At 43.0% G+C, this 15,278-nt stretch overlaps 1 protein-coding gene across 24 annotated transcripts in view; it reads right to left on the bottom strand.

Moving 5' to 3' along the window:
• The window catches only part of UBE3A (ubiquitin protein ligase E3A), a 100,504-nt gene extending 97,931 nt beyond the window's left edge, over window positions 1–2,573 (bottom strand). For 21 of the 24 annotated variants that reach the window (XM_025389840.1, XM_025389839.1, XM_025389833.1 and 18 more), the window contains exon 1: window positions 2,006–2,573. The gene's annotated coding sequence lies outside the window, so the exon portion shown is untranslated. Of the gene's footprint in view, window positions 1–1,569; window positions 1,850–2,005 lie in introns of those variants that run through there. The other 3 variants (XM_025389859.1, XM_025389847.1, XM_025389842.1) reach the window with 3 other exon arrangements.
• Between the last annotated feature and the right edge of the window lie 12,705 nt (window positions 2,574–15,278).

Genomic DNA, 15,278 nt, shown 5'->3' with positions numbered 1-15,278 from the left:
AAAACTTTGCTATGACCTATACATCTGGATCATTCCACTGACTGACACTGAGAGAAACAGTGTATTATCACAGTTTACACAGTAAATTTTTTTGGAGGGGAGAAGGAGGTGATTGAAATAGAAGTGATATGAAGTTTAAGAAATACAACTGATTAGATGTCACATGTCAAAGACACTGTAGGTACCCAATAAATACTGTTAAATGGACTGGACAAGTGGGATGAGAACACTTTTTCCCCACACCTCTGACTAGTACGTGCCTTTCTTAGGAAGTTATTTTTTCAGCCATGAAAAAAAAAAAGCAGAATTTAGGACAGATAAAACATAAGTAGCTTATAAATCCTCTGAAAGGAAATCAAAACACAGTATTTTGTATCTCTGTATAAAGTTAAGCTCCTCAGGGACAGGGGCAATGTCCAGAGGATGGTGAGCATACTACTTAGCAAACTAATGCAGGTTAATAAATATTGACACAGTAAGACTTGCATAGTTTACATTCTAATTTTGTAAAGATTATGAGTTACCCCTTCATATTCTGTTCCTGTATTTCTCCTGTGTATATTATAAATACACAAACATTGCAAATTATTTCTTGAAACTATTTCATTTTTGGTCAAGACTATTAGCGTTTCTTAAAAGGGTTTCTGGTCATCCTTAGGGTTTATCAGTCACATCATTAATATTGTATTCATTTCACTAAAAATGTGGTAAGTAGCTTAGATTTAAAAACAGGATCTAATTTCAAAGCTATTTCCACTATACATACCAAGATAAAACTTTCTTATCTCTCCTAAATTCTAAATTTCACATGATTTACCAAATCACCTCTTAAGAGTACTTATTGGTCAGAAGTGTGAGACAAACACCTTACCCCACTTGTCCAATGTATTCCACAAGATTGATTGGGTACCTTTGTGTCTCTGACAGGTAACTTCCGACAGTTGTATTTCTTAAACTTTAAGTCGTCTCCCAAAAAACTCTGTAATTTGCTGCTTCTCTCAATATTGCAGGCAGTGAAATGATCCAAAATTACGCGTCATATCCATATTCCTTCATGATTGAGGTTAACTATGCACTGCAAACCCCATATGCTATTACTTTACATTTTCAGCAGCACCCTAGCCTCTTAATAATCTCAAACAGATTTTGTACTGTTACTAATTTAGCACATCCATAAAAAGTCATTTAAAAAATTTAGACGCTAAATTCTCTTTCAAGGTTGCCAAGCTTCACCAGTGTATTAAAATTATTTTTAAAATTTCACGGACTAAGGCATTTGGTACATTCAATTCCACCTTTACCAACAAAAGCCTTTACCACTAAGATGAGGAAAGCATCCTTTTCATTTTCTCCAGTGAAAAGGGGGGAAAAAAAAAAAAAGGCCAACTGCTTGCATGCAGGTCTGCATATAACACAGCAGTCTCTGGCAAAGCCAGTAACTCACGTTCAACTTCAGAAATCCTGGTGGACGGCAACACATGAGTAATCTGTGCGCACAACCCTTGGGCTTGACATACCACTTCCTCCGCCCTCCCTTCCCATCAATCCACCCCCAAAACCCCAACCCACCAAGCACACGGCTAAATATGTCTTCCCCAAGAGAGCCAGAAACCTCGAAAACGCCGAGAAAGAGCTCCCCTTGGAAGGAAAGGGCCTGCCCTTCCCAGTCCGGGGCCCCGGCTGGCTCGACAAGCCTCTCTCCGAGGAGGCCCAAATCTCGACGCCTCGCACGTCCAGCCCCGCCCCGGGCCCGCTCGCGTCCCCTCGGGCGACAAAACCCTCCCGCCGGCGCTCAGCCAGGACTGACAGTTAAGACTGCAGCAGCCGCGGCCACCAGAGGCCTACTTCTGGCACCAGCCCCTCCGGACCACGCGCCCCCAAACACTCGCCTCGGCGGCGGGGGGCGGGGAAGCGGGGCGCCGACCTCGCCACCGCGGGCCCCGAAGGCCGGCCGAGTGACGGAGGGGAGCCAGCGCCGCCTGGCGCAGGCCGCGGCAACACTGACCTGTCGTCGCCCCCGCGCCTGGGCTGCGGCGGCCGCCTCACTGGTCGTCGTCGCCCTCGCCCGCCGCCTCCGCCCGCCACCGCCTCGTTCCCTTTCGCTGCCGCCACCGCCGGGGCTCATGCGGGACCCGCGCTTCCTTATCCGGAAAACGAGGCCGGGAAAGGGGGCGCCGGAGCCGCCGAAATTCCGGCGTTCGTCGCCAGCCGCCGCTGCCTGTCCACACCGGGGGGCTGCGGGGCCCTCCTGCCAGGGGCTACAGGCCGCGAGCTATTCCGAGGAGGAGCCGAAGGAGGCGCCGCCGCCCGCAGCCGAGCGCGCCGGGTCGGCAGAGGTGAAGCGTAAGTAGGCGGCGGATGGCGGGCGCCCGGGCTGGCGGATGGCTACGCGGCGGAGGGGTGCGCGAGCGAGCGAAGCCTGGTGTGTCGGGTCCTGGCGAAGGGAAAAGGCCCTGTCGTCTCCTGTAGTCACCCCGAGCCCAGCGCCACCATCTTGGGAGAAACACGGATCTCGCGGCCGCGGCGCAAGACGGGAGGACTGGCTGGGCGGGCCGAGTATCCCGGCAGGCAGCGCGCGCCGCCCGGCCGGGCGAGGGCTCCAGGCCGGGACGCGGGGACGTGGGGCGGGGCCAAGACGCGCGGGAGGGCGCCGCGCTCCGCCCCTCCTTCCCTCGCCGGCTCCGCCTGCCCCCCCCGCTTGCCGTCGCCGCCGGCGCACGGGCCGTTGGGAAGAGGAGGTGGCCCGCGGCCCCTCGGAGTCCCACCAGGGTCGGTCGCCATCTTGCGACTGGACAGAAAGGGTAATCCCTCCTTTTAGTTTGTGCTGTCTGTGACCCGAAAGAATAAACCTGGTACATCCGGAAGCCCTCTGGGCACCCCCCAGGAGGGTTGCAGAGCCCCTTGGTGTACCCAGCCGAGGAATCCCTCCGACTGTGTTGGGAGACGAATGGCTCCGAAAGTCAGCTGAAACCGCAGGAATAGCCCCCAGCCCCGAGGCGGGGCAGGTGCCTGGCGTTATTAGCTTTTCCACCCCAACGCTTTTCTATCTGGAGCTGTCTTTATAGGTGTTGCAGGGGTGCCCCGAGAGTGCAGGCCAGATTTTAGAGGACCAAGGTCATCTGCTTAGGCCTCTTGCCAACACGGGATGTGTCAACTAGTTTACCGGAGACGAAGGTAAAGTCCCGTCTCCTGCAGTTGTTGACGTGCAGTAGGTTGTCGGTTAAGAAAAGTGGCTCCCTGGTTGACCCCAGCTGGGATAGAGGCTAATTTTGATCCCTATGACAGCTGAACCTAGTTCAAGCCATTAAAATTAAAATTAAATCCATTTAAAATCATATTTAGTACCAGGATCACCATTTTATTTTAAAAGGGGTGTGTGTATGTATGTATGTGTATATATAGCTTTACAACACTTGCTAGCAAAGCCAAAACAGCATCATTAACAATTCACAGTGTTACGACTAGCAACTTTGTTGATAAGCCCTTGAAGTAGCGTATGAGTCGCCATGTCTAGTATTCAGATTTTTTATATCAACAGTCATACGTAGCAGTGTATCTTTTTTTAATTTATTTTTGTTTTTAAACTTGGAGATGGAGTCTTGCTATGTCAAGCTCCTGGCCTCAAGTGATCCTCCCACCTCAGCCTCCCGAAGTTCTGGGACTATAGGCATGAGCCACAGTGCTCGGCCAACACTGTATTTTTTAACTGTCAGTCTCAGAAAATCTTTGTTATAGTGTGGGTGTGTGTGTATCCCACCTCACAACTATAATCAACTATCTAAAAAACAACAATAAGCTAGAAGAATTTAAGTTATTCTAGGACAACTGATGATAAATGATAGTATTCAGCCATATTCTGTTTTAAGATGTTTTAACTCAGCTCGTTATTCGCTTTTCATTTCCTCTCAGTACACATCCACATTTGGAAACTATTTGCTGTTAGATTTCATGGAAAGGACTAGTAAGAAATATAATCTTAATCCCAGATTTGGGAGGCCGAGGCAGGCAGATCACGAGGTCAGGAGACCGAGACCATCCTGGCTAACACGGTGAAACCCCGTCTCTTACTAAAAATACAAAAAGATTAGCCGGGCGTGGTGGCAGCGCCTGTAGTCCCAGCTACTCAGGAGGCTGAGGCAGGAGAATGACGTGAACGCAGGAGGCGGAGCGTGCAGTGAGCCCAGATCGCACCACTGCACACCAGCCTGAGCGACAGCAAGACTCCGTCCCAAAAAAAAAAAAATCATAATCTTTATAAAAATTAATCTTTGCAAGTTTTCAAAATAGGCAACAAAGAATGCAAATCTTTAAGGACTTTATTGTTAGACTAATTAAAGCATACCATTTCTACTATATCTAGCGTATGGAGATACTTTTAGGTATTCTTCCTTTTAAGTAGAAATTGTCAATAAATGAGGTGTAATTTTATAATGGCCTGGTGTATCAAAGTGTGGCAGAAATCCTTGAGTTCCAAAAAGATTAAAGACCGAAAGGAAATAAGTCTGCTTTTAGCTAGATGTCAGAATGACTATTCATTGCTTTACTGAGATCAAGGAGAGTCTTAATTCTTCCTAGGAATCTGGAGAAATTATCTATATCCCTTTTAGTTCATTAATTTTAAATATGTATTCTTATGTGTGACATTAGTATTAGACTTCTTTCCAGACTTCACTGTGCTTTTTGCTTTATCCATTTTCAAATTTAGAAATGTTTGCTGATCAAACTTACCAACATAAATATTTTCAGGAATCCTTAAGATACTAGTAGTGTTCCACTTCCCTGTATATCTGTTTATATGGAAAAAAAAATTCTCCCATGTCAGACCCACGTTTTTTTTTTTTTTTCCAGGTGTGTTTTTCCCAGAAAAACAACTTTGTATCTACTAAGTGAACAGTGATTTCTTCAGACTTTTCTTGTCAAAATGAGACCCAGTGGTTTCTAATAATTTTCTCATTTCAAGTGTACAGTAAAAAGAACAATTTAATTTTATAAACATCTGCATCAATGCCTTGAGCAGACTTTGAGCTAATGTTTACCCAGAACTATTTGTATGTCATACGTTGGACTACTTGAACTACTATTTATGTTCCAGACCTTGGGAAACAATAAAAGATGAACAGTCTCTATCCCTGCCCTCAAGAACTTGCAGTTCAAGAGGAAGTCACACCTGTAAGATTGGACGCTTTTTCAGAGTAACCCAACACTTCATTGATCATGGGGGGTACCTACTAATATGTATCTGCTAATACTAACAAACATTTTATTTTATTATTTTTTTTTTTGAGATGGAGTCTCGCTCTGTCGCCCACGCTGGAGTGCAGTGGTGCAATCTCGGCTCATTGCAAGCTCCGCCTCCCGGGTTCATGCCATTCTCCTTCCTCAGCCTCCCTAGTAGCTGGGACTACAAGCACCCACCACCAGCCCAGGCTAATTTTTTGTATTTTTAGTAGAGATGGGGTTTCACCGTGTTAGCCGGAATGGTCTCGATCTCCTGACCTCGTGATCCGCCTGCCTCAGCCTCCCAAAGTGCTGGGATTATAGGCGTGAGCCACTGCATCGGGCCAACAAACTTTTTTTTCAAAGGAAACATTTTGCCCTGAATTGCTGGTGAAGTTGTTTTTTGACAGAGCTGTTTTATTGCCGAAGATTTCTTATTGATGCCAGTCATAGCAGATGAATCAAAATGCAAAAACAACTTTTTTTACTGCTCAGCATGCCCCAGGATCAGAAGTAAGTCAAGAGCGTGGAAGAGACAAAATTCAGATATGCTGGGATAGAAGTCACTGTTGCTATTTTTAGGCCACATCCGAATGTTACACACTCAACCTTTGAAAAACGCTAAGCTTTCAATATATGAATAGCTTCCATTATTTAAGAAATACTGTTAAGCAAGCTTAGCTCCATGAAGAACACTCTTCTGGCATATAAAGTGCTCAATAAATGTTAGTGCTTAGTAGTGGTGGTGGTTGTGGTGTGTGTATCATTGTTTAGTATTGCACACAGCAGGCATGAACTCCTACATACCCCCCCACCCTTATCCCTACAGACCTGTCTAAATTTGCATTCTTTCTGACCTCGAGTCTTAAGGTAGAAGCCATCCTTCTGTCCTTTCTACAGGTAATTTTTATTTCTTGAGGGAAGGGAAATTAACTCAAGACTCTTACTCCCTTAATCATTCCCTCTCCTGTTCATAAATTCTCCCTCTACTTTGTTCCTTCTATTTAGAAAAACTGTCTATACTTGGATTGCTATTACCTTCCAAATTCCTCTTCAGCTACAGAAATTTAGCAACTCCCTCCATTTTACTGTATACATTGCTTGTGTCAATTTCACTATGGCCTAATGGCCAAATTGAGAGGTTGCTTCTCAATTTTCACAACATCTGACCTCTCTGCAGCCTTCCACACTGCTAACCACTGCCTCCTGGAAACTGCTCCCTTGGTTCTGTCACCTTACATTCTCTGCTCTTCTGCCGTGTCTTCGGCCGCGCTTCCTCAGGTCTCCTGTGCAGAATCTTCCCTCCCCATCCTTGGTTCTCTTTGCTACCATGTTATAATCTTTGAACAGTACCTTTTACATACAGTCTTCTGTCACTTATTTTGGTCAGGAATCAAGCCTGAGTCTTGAACACAGACCTCAGTCAGAAGCACCAGACACAGAATCTTCAACACCTTACTGGAAACCTGTACTGGGTGTTCTACAGGCACCTCAAGCTCAACATGTTTAACATCAAACCCCTGAGTTTGTTCTGTTTTCCACCATGGACTGAGTTGTGATAACAGTGCAAAGGAGCAGGTTTTGGGAGAACAAGCAGGAATTTAGTTTTGGTAATGTTAAATTTGAGATATCTGTTGGATATCTGTTGTACAGACTGCTTGCTAGCTGACTCTTATGCATTCTCCTCTTCATTCATGATAATAGAACATCTAGCCAGACACATGGTTGCCTATAATACACCCTAAGTGTGGCCATATCTCTTAAGTTCTGGCCAGTAGGATGTGAGAAGAAATGATGTATGCAACTTCCAGATCATTTTCTGAAAGGAATTCGGTGTCACTTGCCCTTTTGTCCTTTTCTGATGAATGTATGTATTAAATAGTTGGGGTAGTAAACTATGTTGAAAGATGCTGTGGTTTGAATGATGGTGTCCCCTTCAAAATTCATGTTGAAACTTAATCCCCATTGTGATATTAGCAGCTGATTAAATCATGAGGGCCCTGCCTCATGGGTGGATTAGTACCCTTGTGAAAGGACAGGAGGGAACTAGCTTAGGCCTTCTTTTGCCCTTCCATCCCTTTAGCCACACGAGGACACAGCATTCATCCCCTCCAGAGGATATAGCAATAAGGTCCCACCTTGGAAACAGCAGCTCTCACCAGACACTGAACCTGCTGGGGGTCTTGATCTTGTACTTCCCAGCCTTTAGAACTGTGAAAAAGTATATTTCTGTTCTTTACAAATTTCCCAGTCTCAGGTATTTTGTTATAGCAGCATAAACAGACTAAGACACTGGGAAACATTCTAGGGATTGCAGAGCAACAAGGTGGGGCCCTGAGGACTTCATTGAGCAAGTCCTGTGAACCAGGTCAACTCTGATGTAAGACAACTAACTTCTGTGATCTCCCATGGTTATTCTAAATCCCTTTAACTGCAGCTGACCTTGTGTCTCAGTATCCAAGCAAAGATATCAGGAGGCAGTTGCATGTGGAAGTCTAGAGTTAGAGAAGAATGAAACCAACTCATCCTACATTCTTTGACTTGATTGGTGACTCTACCATCTATGGCGGTCCCCAATAATAATAATGGTAGTAATCCTAGATTTCTTCCTCTCCCTCACTCTCCTGGCAATTAAGAGGCAAAGTTGTATCTCTCCAAAGAATAGGCCTTAGAATTAGTGAAGCAAAGTGGCTGAGAGCACAGGCTCCCAACTTACAAGTGCAGAGATTCCAGGCAAGATTGTAAACCCCGTTCTGATTTAGTTTCCTCATCTATAAAATGGAGTTGTAGGGATTAAGTGTTAATATACATAAAGCTCTTACAATAATGCTGGGCACATAGTACAACTCAACAAAGGCAGGCTACCCCCGGCCCCCCCCGCCCCCCACCCCCGCCATGCAAATCCCAGTTCTTCTAGTTACCAGAAATCCAACCTTGAGTACCTCAATTGATATCTGTTTCCTCTTTGGGAAAGTGGGAAAAAATAATAGTACCATCCTCATAGGACCATTATAATCCTTCATTCATCCATTCATATTTATTGAATGGGTATGTGCCGGCACTGTTCTCAGTGCTGAGAATACAGCAATGAACAAAAACAGTCTACCCTCATGGAGTTTGTGATCCATGGAGGAAGAAAACCAACACATATGTGTTATGTCAGAATATGATATGTTAAGGAGAAATATAAAGCAAGGCAAAGGGAATAGGGAATGCTACAGGAGTTCTGTCGTGCCGAGTGGCCAGAGGAGGTCTTATTGAAAAGAATTCATTTAATCAGAGGCTTGACAGAAGTGAGGAATGAACTGTGGGAATATAAAGGGAAGAACCTTCTAGACAGAGAGGGCCCTGAAGCAGAAAGGTGCCTAGAGTCATCTAGGAACAGCTAGCAAGGCACTGTGGCTAGAGAGAGAAACGAGGAGTTGAAGGTGAGCTCAGAGAAGTCACAGTGGGTCACAGCCTGGAGGACTTTGTAGCTTTTCCTAAGAACTTAGGTATTTGTGCTCAAGGAGGTGGGAAGCCTCTGGAAGGGTTTGAGAGAGTTATGATAAGAGCTATAGAAAAACTCTAGCTACTGTGTGGAGAATGGACAAAGATAGTGCATATGAAGTGTTTAGTGCCTGACACATGGGAAGTGTTCAGTAAATGGTAATAATATTATCATCATCATTATCATAACATCCATTTCCTTCTATTTCCGCTGCTACTACCTTAGTTTAGACCCTTAGTGTTTAGACCCGTAGTGTTTCTGCACTAGACTGTTAAGTTCCAGAAGGGTAAGATCATATTACCTAATTCACTATTTTAACCCCAACATTCATAGAGTGCTGGTTCATATTATACTACTTTCCTGCCAAGTGTCCTCATCACAGTATGTTTTCTTAAGAAACATGTATTATCACCTTGCTGCCTTTCTTAACTCTATCAGTGGCTCACCATGGCCTTCTGAATAATGTCTAAACTCCAAAAACAGGGCCCATTGAATGTGGTCCCTGCCTCCATTCCAGCCCCATCTCCCACTTCCCACATGAATATATTGCTTAGGCAGTATGACTTACACTTGAGAGACATTTGGAGCTCTTTTGCATGCAGTTTATTCTACCTTTTAGATAAGTTCAAGCTCCTCCTCTGAGAAGCCTTTCAGATCTTCTCAAGCAGGGTCATTGCTTATGCCTCTGTGTGCCTTCTACACACTCGATGTATGTGCTTAGCACTTCTGTCTTCCCTTAAGCTCCTTGAGAGAGGAGAGCACCCTTGACTTCTTGTGTCCTCAGTATCTATCTCAACGGCTAAAACCTGGTAACTCCTCAAAAAAGGTTTGAATGAGTGAATCAGGCTTTATGAGCGTAAAAGTTAAGAACTGAGACCAGCGTATCTAATAGAGGACCCCTTTACTGAGCTAACATGTAATAAAGTAGTGTATCTTTGAATGTTTCATTTTTCAGCTATGTCAAGTAGAGATACAAGGTGCAGTGGTGCCTGCTTATACAATTCAGTGGGAACAGAAAAATCAGGCAAATGACATAAATGTAAGAAATCTTAACTTCTTGTCACTTCCAATAAATACGCAACAATAAAGTATTTTAATTAGAACCTTGGTATATGAAGTATAAAATTAAGATATTGAACAAGATGATCTATGAAGTCCTTCTAAAGCTATGACTTTTTCAACCGCCAATTTCACTAATTGCCTCTATAGGCAAGACTACACAAGAAGATACTGGAGCAAAAACCTGGAAGTCTATCAAATCATGCTTTGACCTTGGTCATCCCAATCTTTTTGTGCCTGTCTTAACCCAGCTGGAGAGTAGGTGGAAAAGGGAAGCATTTCATTGAACACCAGCTGCTGCTGCTGCTAATCTGAGCTGTTCTGAATAAAACAGTTCCACTTGAATCAATGAAGCAGCCCTTAGAAATGTTTCCTTCTGACATGTGCATCATTTGAGTTATTTGAAGTCATTCACACTACAATCCATATCTCTAATTCCATTTTAAATACATATACTGATTCTAACATGGACTCTAACAAAATGATTTTTTAAATCTAAGGAAATGCATTGATTAAATTAAATCTTAGTATTAAAGATGGTACAGACATTCTACACTTACTGTTTTTGTTCAGAATCTCTCAACTCATAAAAACATCTGATTAGGGAAGAATCGTGAGTATCATTTATAATTGATACACTATTTTGTTTTAGTACTGCTTGAGGCCCACATACAGAACACAAAATTTTGTTATCAAAATGATAAATGTTACTATGTGGACTCTTTGGCATTGCTTCCAACAAAATTTTGTACTTAAAGCTTAACTTATTAAAATTGTTGGTTTTACTTTTATTTTGTAACATTAAATTAGCATACTACATACGGAAAGACCAATATTTTTAAAGATAGTAATATAGATATCATTTATGACATAAATATTTTATATTGCTTCTTTTTTTAGGTTACTGGTAAGCATAGTACTGATTGCATCCATATTTCAGTACTTACCACAAAGTTCCTGAAAGGACAGTACATTTCTGCAAATTAAATTTGTGCACTCATTAGGTGCCAGTTGTTTAAATAAATCTCATTAATTCATACAACAATCTTGGATATTATACACTGTATGGATTAGAAAATTGAGCTTAGAGAAAGTAAGCAACTTGCCCATGTCTTACATCTAAAAACTAGTAGTGCTAGGATTTAAACCCACAGGTGTATGTGTGTGCATGTTTTTGTGTGCGCTCTTATTGCAGCATGTTGCTTTCCTAGAAACCAAAAATTTCAAAACTATATTTCATTGAAATGTTTCCTCAGTCATTCAGTAATCCCTTTTTTCATTGCTTCGTAGCAATCTTATAGTATTCTCAAATTATTACCCCAGCAGAAAACTCCTTTTTTATACTGTTCCATTCAAGACTGGTCATCTGGGAGTCCCAGCCATCTTCATCTGCATCAATCCTTTCTATCACTCTGTCCTAATTATGTGATACTGAGCCAGCTACTTAATTTATTTCAACCTCGATTTCTTCATTTGTAAAGGGGACAATATTGTGATGAGAAAAGAGATAACATGTTGCTAAGGACTTATTTTGTGCCTTAAGGACTTATTAATAATTGATTAAGCTCAATAAATGATGAATGAATGGACGAAGTTGTCTTAGTTTGTGTTTCTCCCAGAAACAGATCTCGAGGCAATGATTTGAGTGCAAGTAATTTATTTGAGAGGTGATCCCTAGAAACACTGGTAAGGAAGTAAGTGAGTTAGGGAAGGGAGGAAGCAAAAAAGGGTGTATTATCAATCAAGTGTCCACTTTGGGCAACTGGAGTTTACTTCTGTTGAACTCTGGGAGTCAGTGTAGAACACACACTTCACAATTATCCTGTGAGTGTATAATGTTGTTATCGTCATCTGGCTGGCTTGCAGTGGTTGGGACACAGCAGCTCCAGCTGGTCAGAGAGAGCCCTAAGCAAGAAATGCAGGTGCTGCAATTGACGCTAGGACTGGCATACAATACAGTAGGAAGATCCAGGGCACCAATCGCGTTTGCCACACAAACAAATGAACAAATGAGCCAAAGTTGGTGAGCTGACTACAGTTCAGGTCTGGCCCTCATGATTGCAGGCTTAGAAGCTGATTTAAGACAGCCTACCAACCAAACTCACCTTTAACAAACTCAAGAGATGGAATTATAAAATCAGAATGCCGCTTTATTGATTTAAATTGAAAAGTACCCATCACAGGAACTGGAATGCTGGAAAGGACTGGTGTGCATGTGACCAGAGCATTTTTTCCCTGTAAGAGGACACACAGGGTCCGCACATAACAAAAGGTTCTTAGGAAGCTTGAAAATTAGACAAAGGGAAGTGACTGAACAGGAATTGAAGGAACTGGACAGTTGGTACCTGATACATTCAACTTCTGTGAAGTATCATTGACAGGGGAATGAGAGTATTTGAAGCTTTTGGGCAAATATCCCCTAGGAAGTTACAGCCAGCATTTCCTCGTCTGATTCTATCCAGTGTTTTCACTGATGACCAGCCCTTTTCTTTAGAAATGTCAGGCTTCCATTATATCTTGCAGGCCTGGAAGCCATTTCTTTTTTTAAGTGACTTACAACAAACTCTGCTTTGGTCCATTTGTGAATAAGCCAAAAGGTTGACACCCAACGGCAATCATATTTTCCTTTTTTTACATGTTTCTGTGGTATTTCTCACTATGGGTGCCAAGTGTCAACAGTATTATATTTTATTACCTGATTGTAATTTCCTCACATCTAGAAGTCCTTTTGGCTGAACTTCTTCAGGCCTTTCAAACCTACTAAACCTACTATCTAGCTCTCAGTAGCTTTTCTCCTATTTCTCTCTCTTTTTTTTTCATTTATTTTATATATATATTTAAGTAGAGATTAGGTTTCGCTATGTTACCCAGACTGGTCTTGAACTCCTGGGCTCAAGTGATTCTCTCACTTCAGCCTCCTAAAGTGCCAAGATTACAGGCATGAACCCCACACCCAGCCTCCCAATTTCTCTTTTATGTCAAATACTTCTCATATGAAACATGCCAGAGTTGTTTGTACTTCCGTATTTCTTGGTCATTTTTTAAACCTAAAGAAAAGTTTAGAGAGTAGTATAATCAATACCCACATTTTCTTTAGCTAGATGTCCTGGTAGTTTATATCTGGCCATATTTGTTCTATCTATCCATTCATCTGTTGTCTCCAGCTATGGACCCTTTTGTCGTAAGTTACAGACTTTGTAACGCTTTATCCCAGCATGTTTTCCATAAGAACCAGGGCATTCTCATATATAAAACCGTAAACCACAAGCAATTTAACCTTGTTCTGGGTTATCAGAGACAACGTCTTCCTTAGCAGGCCAGTTTTATGATGTGACTCTGGGAAATGTTCTCAGTAATAAAACCTAAAGGCTGTCTTTTCATCCCTTGTGATTAAACTGTGATATTTCCAATTTTTTTTTTAAATAAATCTTTTCTTGCTGCACAGGAAAGGGTTAACTCAGCAGTCCTGGATTGGTCAAACCCTGTAGGTTCCAAAAAAAGGCCTGCCTTGGCTCACGGCTGTAATCCCAGCACTTTGGGAGGCCGAGGCAGGCGGATCATGAAGTCGGGAGATCAAGATCATCCTGGCTAACACGGTGAAACCCCATCTCTACTAAAAATACAAAATATTATCCAGGTGTGGTGGCGGGCACCTGTAGTCCCAGCTACTCGGGAGGCTGAGGCAGGAGAATGGCGTGAACCCGGGAGGCAGAGCTTGCAGTGGACCGAGATCGCGCCACTGCACTCCAGCCTGGGTGACAGAGCGAGACTCTGTCTTAAAAAAAAAAAAAAAAGGCCTGCCTTCAGGATTGGTCCTTGACTAGCCCCTGACTAACCTCCGAGACCCTGAAATATTCTGCCTGGTAAGAGACTTATATATACCTGAGGCTGTGGGTCATGCTGTATCAGTTTGACCAGATAAGTTCATCCTAACAAAGTGATTTATGGTAAATGCCTGTTTTTGATTTAGGAGCCAGCAGGGAGAGAAGAGGTTTGCGGTGGTGGCTGGAATAGAAGTCACACGGGTACTATATGCCTATGTGACTGACCACTAATACCTGTGAAAACCCTGGACACCAAGGTGAGGGTTATCTTCAAATAATGGCAGAACTTATGAAGTATTGCCAAACAGGAAGCTACTTCATATGTGTTACACAGTATTGCAGAGATGATTAAGTGTATCTCTGTGTGACTCCAGCAGAGAAGATATCTGGAAGCTTGGACCTAGTTTCTCCTGGATTTTATCCCATGTACCTTTTCCCTTTGCTGATTTTAATCTGTGTCCATTTGCTGTAATAAACTATAACTGTGAGTATAATAGCTTTTCTGAGTCCTCTGTGTCCTTCTGGCAAATACTTGAGCATAAGGGTCATCTACGATCATCTGACATGCCTGCCTAGACTAGTTACTATGGATTCTGTTGTCTCCAACCAAGAAGTATTATTGATACAGAATTGATGCCAAAAGATCCTTAAAGAAATAGAAATCTGGGACTAGTGTCTGAAGTGGATTTGAAAACAGTAAGTATCTAAGTAGTGCTGACCGTGGGACAGTGGTCCATGGCACATGGTGACCAAACAGTTAAGTGATCTTTTGTAGTCAACTGGACTAAAGTGGCTTTTGAAGGAAAGATTTTGATTTAAGAGATTGCAGTTCAAGTCATTAAGAACGCCAGTCTAACTTAGGAGGTGAAATCTTGCACAAAAGAGCTAGAGTACAAATCTGCATAGTTTGGCCTATAGGAATCTTTGACAGAGGCAAAACAGTCATGAAGTCCCAAGGACTGAAATAGGTAAGCAGTTTACTGTGTCCTTTTCGATGAGTACAATTCTAGTTCTGAGTAAACTTAGCTAGAGTTTGACTTAAACCACTTCAATGGAGATTCACAGCCCTTGCCAAATCCCAACCCTCAGTCAGCTCATAGACACAGAGTCATGTGAATGAAGGAGAGTCTGGGTACAGTTGAGGATAGCCCACCAAGTTCATGCTGTCTGTTCTCCTTCCAGCCCTCCTGAAGGAGCTATGTGGTCATTTGGCAGAATGACTTTTCACCCAGGGAAAGGAAATATCCAGGCCCTTCAGGGATTTGGGGGCGCTGCCACTGAGCTAACATGTAGTAGTTCCTGGCAACCATAAAGACACTCTGGTCCTTCGAGCCTGATAAGGGCTTGTGAACATCAGTTGACATCATTTCTTAATGGGTCCAGTAAGTCCATGAGCCATCCTGTTAGTTCTCCGGATCCTGAATGTGAGTTGTAATAGACGTACTTGTTTTCTGACAAGATCCTCAATTGTTCCACTGACCCATAGAATGAGGGGCTCTCATGATATAAACCTATGAACCTAGTCCTCTATTCGAAAAAAATAAACCAAAAGCAAGACCATGCCTCAAGGGGAATATTAGTGGTTTAGTGCCACCACCAAAAATTGGGAAGATATAGGGGTGTTGAGTTCTACTACCTCTCCCACTTAACTTGTTTGTTTGGCTTGTGCAAACATCAGATGGATATTA

The sequence above is a fragment of the Theropithecus gelada genome, chromosome 7a (assembly GCF_003255815.1).
Source record: "Theropithecus gelada isolate Dixy chromosome 7a, Tgel_1.0, whole genome shotgun sequence".
Taxonomy (NCBI): Eukaryota; Metazoa; Chordata; class Mammalia; order Primates; family Cercopithecidae; genus Theropithecus; species Theropithecus gelada.
This window is presented reverse-complemented; position numbering and strand designations above follow the sequence as displayed.